This window comes from Onychomys torridus, chromosome 1 (assembly GCF_903995425.1).
Source record: "Onychomys torridus chromosome 1, mOncTor1.1, whole genome shotgun sequence".
In the NCBI taxonomy this organism is placed as follows: Eukaryota; Metazoa; Chordata; class Mammalia; order Rodentia; family Cricetidae; genus Onychomys; species Onychomys torridus.
The window spans coordinates 79,908,513-79,916,012 of NC_050443.1; positions in this window are offsets into that span (position 1 = coordinate 79,908,513).

The following is a 7,500-nucleotide window of genomic DNA, read 5'->3' on the forward strand; positions in this document are numbered from 1 at the left end:
AATCATCTTCATGTATGCCCCCATTCTACTGGGGAACATTTAAGATAGACAATAAGTCTAACGAGCTTTTTGTCACATGTAAGTGCCTGATTTCAGTTTGGAAGATACATTTATATAACCATTTACAATTTAAAAATATTTTCAGTTATTCTATCACTTGAGCTTAAGTTGATAGAGATAAGTAAAGTGAAGTTCTAATAGATCATCAATAAATATAGATTACAAATTTCTTGGACAAACATTTTCTCATTCAGGTTGCTAAGCTTCTGGTACGTGCAGCTGAGGATTTCCTATTTGTGGTACTCTGTATTTCAGATGGGAAATGCTCCCACACAATCAGATAAGGGCCAAGGTACCAGGTAGGCTGCTTACCTGCATATGTATAAAAATATAACTAAAAGAGTAGAGTAAGCCAGGAGTGTGGTCCATGCCTAACATCAACTAAGGCATGAGGACCTCAAGTTTGAGACTAGCCAGAACTACACAGCAAGTTCACGTCACTCAAAATGGAGACACTGTCTTATTAAAAAAAAAAAAAAAAAAAAGGTGGCCAAGACATGACAAGAAGCTTCAAATTAATCGCAAAGAATTAGAACCGGGGTTGGGGATTTAGCTCAGTGGTAGAGTGCTTGCCTAGTGAGCGCAAGGCCCTGGGTTCGATCCTCAGCTCCACAAAAAAAAAAAAAAAAAAAAGAATTAGAACCTAGGACATCTAAATTCCTGCCAATGGAAGACTCCAAAACAGTGCTCTTTCAGAGCTCACACACACAACTTCCACCACTACTAACTTGTCATTCTATTTCCAACTAGGACTGGGTAATTTGATCATCCATGCAGTCAAATTTGCTTCCTCTAGCTACCTAGACTACCCATATTCTTTAGTGTCTGTATGCATGCACAGTAGAAAGTTTTTTGGGCACTGGGCTCAGTGTTTGAGTACATAACCTGTGGGAAGCTCTGATCTGAAGGTAGAGAAGGAACAGGGAATTCAATGGTAAGGATACACACTAATTTAGCCTTTTTACTTTTTTGTAATTTCCTATTTATTCCAAGTACATGTATATTTTAACAATAGAAAAGATAAAACTTTTTATAGTTAAAAATAAAGGTAAGGCAGAAAAGGGGGGAAAAAAGGAAAGGTTGGTTCACATAAAATTTAGGAAAGTTATTACTTCTAAGGGAGAAGGGAGAAGGAAGAAGACAGATTTAATCAGGCAGGAGAGCAGCCTCCCAAGAGGCTTTAAAACACTAACCCCTGACCTGACCGGGGATGCAGTTCAGTGGCAGAGAGCTTTGCCTAGCATGTTCAAGGTCCTAGACTTGATCTGGGGTGGAGGCAAGGGTGACAAAGACAAAGACCTCTCTGATCTTGTACTTGAATTCAGGAGGCTGAGGCAGGAGAATTGTTTCTGGGCTACATAGCAGGACACCACCTTTAAGTAACAAAAGTACTAGAAATCTCCTTTTTATAAAGTGAGGTAATGCATACATAGGTCTTCAACTTGAGTTGTTTTGGTTTGGTTTGTGACAGGGTTTCTCTGTGTAGCCCTGGCTGTGCTAGAACTCACTTTGTAAACCAGGCTGGCCCCAGACTCAGAGATCTGCCTGCTGCTGCTTCCCAGAGTGCTGGGATTAAAGGTATGCATCACCATGCCTGACTCGACTCGTTATTCATTGTGGATGTGTGTGTGTGTGTGTGTGTGTGTGTGTGTGTGTATAAATATATATAAATGAGTCATTTCATAATTTAAAAAGACATGGTCAGGGTTGGGGAGTCAGAATTCTGGGTACTAACCCACACTCTGCTACTTATTGACTGCATCCCTTTAAAAAAGCACTTTATTACTCTTAACAGCACAGTTGTTATTTGCTAGATTATGAAGCTAACATCTAACTTTTTTTGCCATTTAATGAACTGCTTAATGTAACTAAACTATAAACATACAAACTGTAGATTAATTGTGGTTTCAAAATAATATAACAGTAACTTTATAAACAAAAGAATGCCATAATACTAAGAACTCAGTGGCAGGGTAACATAAGCATTCTCCATTCCAGCTTCTGCCCATCTCTCTATGATAATGAAAACTAATACTGTTTTTTAATATGCACTACATAACACATTGTGTTAAATGCTTTTCTTAACATATTCTGTTTAACCCACCAAACAACCTTAATGAGGTTAATTTTATTATCCTCACTTTATAGATAACCGCACTGTGCCCAAGGTCACACATCTAGTAGTGAGCTTCAGAATCCACACGTTAGCCAACACACTCATTTGCTTCACTTCTAAACTGCAAACAGCCTGTCCTTCCCATGGCATTAAAGCTTTCTGACAACCACTTTTCCTTCTTCTCCATCTCCCCAGCACGGAGCAGGCATTCAATAAATAGTGAACATACGTTTTATATACACACAAGGTATTTAAGACATGAACTCTGTCTCCTTTGACAGCCTTCGTGAAGTATGAATGTCTTGTTTTGCCATTTTAATCACAGTTAAACATACAACTCAAGATCTTCAATGTATTCACAATGTTGTGCAATAATTACCCCTAAGTAGAAAAAGGGTTTTATGACTTTACTGAAATCACTCCCCTTTCAAATACTGGAATCAGAACTGGGATTTGAAGTCAAAACCCTTGACTCCTAAGTTCACGGGCTCTTCATTTTCCCCGGGGACTGTCTATGGTATATTCCCTAGTTTCTCCCTTGAAATTTAAAGGTTGTTAGTTATAGTGGGTTAGAAAAAGGACTACAGAATTTCTTCCAAATGAACTTTTGGGACCCAGTGCCACAATAAGTGTGCTTGAGAGCTAACAATGAAAGAATTAAGGATTTATTGGAGTGGGAAATATTTGTTGTTTTTGCCACTATCCAGGCAAACTAGCTACTTCCCTTTTTGTTCTCTGGAACAATTACAGAGAGTAATAGAGTGAGGACTGTTTGTACACATTGAAGAGGGTATTAATACTCTTTGGGTTGATTCACGAGTTAAATAAGGATAAAGTACCTGGAACGTGGATACACATAGTTGACATTGAATAGAGTAGCCACTACTGTTACTGATATTTTTATTTTAGTTTTGAATTGTTTCTTGAGACTGCTCTTTTATTACTTATTACTTAGTATTTTCTACCTCATAATTGTAGACATGTACGCACCATATCCAGCTCAAAACTTTACTTTTTTTTTTCTTTTTCTTTTTGGTGCTGAGGATTGAACTCATGTAAGGCAAGCACTCTGATGAACTTTATATCCAGACCACGCCTTTTTTTTTTTTTAATTTAATTTAATTTTTTGCCCTTTTTGGTTTTCTGTTTAGCAGGTGAAACATTTTTTTTAAACATATTCTTTATTGATTCTTTGGGAATTTCACATCATGCACCTCCATCTGGTTAGCCTCCTGTCCCTCCATATCCACCCCTCACCCTTACATTATGCCACCCCAAATTAATTAAAAACAAAACAAATAAGCAAACAAGCAAATAAAAACTACCTCACTCCTCTGTCTTTCCAGCACCCCTTTATTCATCCTAGTGGCATTGTTAGCTTTAGTGTGTCACGAGGTATACCCCTCTGCCCAATCAACCCCATCCGCAAAATATTCATTGCAGTGAGTCATTGGTCTGGTCAAAGTCTCTGGCACACACACTGTCAGCACTGGACCCTCACAGAAGCTCCTCTCAGACATCCTGCTGTTTTCATAGAGGTTCTGCGGTTATTGTTTCAGGACCAATCCCTCCATGCACGCCAGCAGGTCATAGATGGGGTAGATGTTAGGGTGGGCCAACCCAAGGCCCAGGCTCAGGCAAGGGATAGAGACAGCAGAGACAGCTCTTCTAGACCCATGCCATCAGGGCCAGCTCTTTCATGTGCTAGTGAGGGCTGGGGCTATCACTCCCAATGAGGGGCAGGGCCAGCTATAAGGGGAACCTTTTTTTTTTCCTTTTAAGACAGGGTTTCACTATATAGCTCTGGCTGTTCTGGAACTCAGCATATAGACCAGGCTGGCCTCGAACTCACAGAGATCTGCCTGCCTCTGCTTCCTGAGTGCTAGGATTAAAATTATGGTCACTATACTGGTGAGAAATTTTTATTTATTTATTTATTTAATTATTTTTTATTTTATTTTATTGGTTTTTTTGAGCAAGGTTTCTCTGTAGCTTTGGAGCCTGTCCTGGATTAGCTCTGTAGACTAGGCTGGCCTTGAATTCACAGAGATTCTCCTGCCTCTGCCTCCCGAGTGCTGGGATTAAAGGCGTGTGCCACCACCGCTGGCGGTTTTTTTTTTGTTGTTTTTGTTTTTTTAAATAAACTTATTTAGTTAAATGTGTATGTTCCCATTTGTAGGTGTTGAGTGTGTTTATATCATGGTGTATTTGTGGCAGTCAGTACAACTTGAGGGAATCTTTCTCTTCTTCCACTTTTTAGGTCTTAAGGATAGAATTCAGGTCATCAGGCCTGATAGGAGCTAGCTTGGAACTTACTACATAGAGCAAGCTGGCCTCAGATTTGCAGTGTTCCTTCTGTCTCAGCCTCCAGAGTTCTGGTTTTACAGGTGTGTGCCATCATGTCTCTCAGGAAAAAACTTTTTGGAATTGTAAGAATAGCTAACAGTTATGACAAAGTGTTTGTTATTTCTGCTTTTTAATGTATTGATATCTCTCTTTGTATTTATTTTCTATCTGCTGTGTATGAGTGTTTATATTTTTTAGGGTTGGCTTCCTGGCTCACTAGACTTCTTTGACACTGTGAGTAGTCTTGCCCATATGCTAATGACTATCAAATCTCTTTCTCCAGCTCAGATTCCTTTCCTGAGCTTACACATACCTCTGGCTACTCTCTCTACCACCTGTGTTTTAGCCATTCCAATGTCCTGATACTGTATCTCCTGATACTGAACAACTCACATTGTTGTCTACTTCTGACCTGTATCTCTGTACATTTCCTACTCACAAACAGTTAAAATGGTCTCTTCTCTGTTTTGTCCTACCTTAAAGGAATTACCATACCATCCATATGGTTACTCAAGACACAGATCTATGGGGTATGTTCTTGTTATTTTCTCGTTTATGTCCCTCTCTTGGCTCCTTCACACAACATATATGAGCATCTATGATCTGTGCCTATCTGCAGTATAGTATACACTCCTGGGTTATTTCTTATCACTCATAGTACTGGCTACCAAGCACTGTGTAGTTGCTGAGCTATGTTGATGTTTCATAACTGTGCTTATGACATTTCTCCTTTTGTTCATCCTTTTGGATTAAATGATATTTCTTAAGAAATCTTTGAGAACAGCTAAGGTTGTCATAACAACAAAGTGCCCCTATTTGTACCCAGAGAACATCTAATGCAAGTCCTGTTATAGTGCTTGACTGACTTTAGGGAAATTTAAGTCTTTAATTAATATTTACTTATTATTGCTTTATTTTGAGGCAGGTCTCTATTATGTAGCTCTGGCTGTCCTGTAACTCACTATATAGAACAGGCTGGTCTATAACTCATAGAGATCCTCCTGCCTCTGCCTCCTAGGTGCTGGGATCAAAGGCGTGCCTCACCTCATCTGGCTTTTTAAAATTAGTATATTTTATATATATACACTAGTGTTTGTTTATGCCTGCAGAGGTCAGAAAGAAGGTGTTGGATCATCTGGTACTGGTATTTTGGATAGTTGTGAACTACCATGTGGGTGCTAAGAACTGAACCTGAGTCTTCTACAAGAGCAACAAATGCTCTTAACCATTGAGCATCTTTCTAGTCCTCAACTTAATTCTTTTTGTCTTTCCTTTCACTTAGTTGTAACTTTCCTGAGGGTAGTGACCTCTTGCCCTTGAGATGTATTTTAAAGTGAGTAGTTGGTTGGACTCAGTGAGGACAGTCGGTAAAGTAGTAATAAGATGCTCTATTGAGGAGTAAGAGCCACATTTTCCTTAGATGTGATTTTTTACTTGGGGAGAATGGAATTTAGAGCTGGGTGGTGGTGGTGGTGGTGGTGGTGATGGTGGTGGTGGTAGTGATGATGGTGGTGGTGACGTACACCTTTAATCTTAACACTGGGGAGGCAGAGGCAGGTGGATCTTTGTGAATTTGAGGCCAGTTTAGTCTATAGAGTAAGTCCAGGATAGCCAGGGCTACAGAGTGAAACCCTGTCTCAAAAAAAAAAAAAAAAAAAAAAAAAAAAAAAAAATTAGAATTTAATTGGATTAGTAAGTTGTCTGGGTTCTTTCAAAATGTCCGTTTTGTGCGGGTTTTTTGGCTGTTGTTGTTTTTTGCCTTTTAAGTGTTTATTTTTGTGGTGTGTGTGTATTGGGGTATATGTGCATGTGGCTATCAAGTCTCTTCCTCTATTGCTCACCACTGTTTTTTTTTTTGAGACGGTTTCATTGAACTTGAAGCTCATGCTGTCCTTCCCCAACCACTCACTGGCTAGCTAACAGGCTTCTGGGACTGCCTATGTTCCCGCAGTCCTGCACTCCTAGGAGGTGTGGCTTTTGTGTGGGTGCACAGCATTTGAACCTATATCCTCTCGCTTCCACTGCGATTGTTTGTACCCACTGAGCTTTCTCCCAAGCCCTATGCCTTGTTTTTTCTTAGATATAAACAGTTTTAAGGAAAGCTGGGCTGATATTTTTTTTATAGTAAATGTTAGTCTTTGGCTGATTTGAGATTAGGATCTGAATTTAAATATACATTTTGATCATTTCCTTCAAACTTAACAATTTTTGCTGATGTTCATATTTCTTTTCTAACACTGTTTTATAATTTTGTATTTTAGTTTTCTAACGTGTCTTCATGCCTTAAATTGATATTAAACATCCCTATTTGAGGCTGGGCGGGGTGCCTTACGCCTTTAATCCCAGTACTTGCGAGGCAGAGGCAGGCAGATCTCTGTGAGTTCAAGGTCAGCCTGGTCTGACCTCAGTAGTCTGAACCTACTTAGATAATGTCTTGGTTGTTCATCAGAATTATCCAAGAAAGTGTTGAAATAAATTCCCTCTATCACACTCTGGACCAGTGTTTACGATTTCTTGTAGGTAGATAGTGTGCATAGTCATCTTAGTCTATCTTGCTGCTGTAGCAATCCTTTAGGGTCATGTACAAATAATAGACATTTCTTGAATTCTCTTTATATATATATTTGGGTTTTTGAGACAGGGTTTCTCTGTGTAACAGCTCTGGCTGTCCCAGAACTCGCTTTGTAGACCAGGCTGGCCTTGAACTCACAGAGATCTGCCTGCCTCTGCTTCCCAGGTGCTGGGATTAAAGATGTGCAGCACCACTGCTCAGCTATTTCTCAGAATTCTTGAGACTAGGGAGTCTAAGATCATGATGCCAGCATATTTGGCATCTGAAAAGGACTCTTTGTTTTCAAGATGATTCTTTGTTGCTGTGTCTTCTAGGAGGGACCAGAGCTGGGTCTTCCTTGGTTTGAAGGATCAAAAGAAGTAGGTGTAGAAGGCTCCTTTTTTTTTTTTTTTTTTTGTTTTTTGTT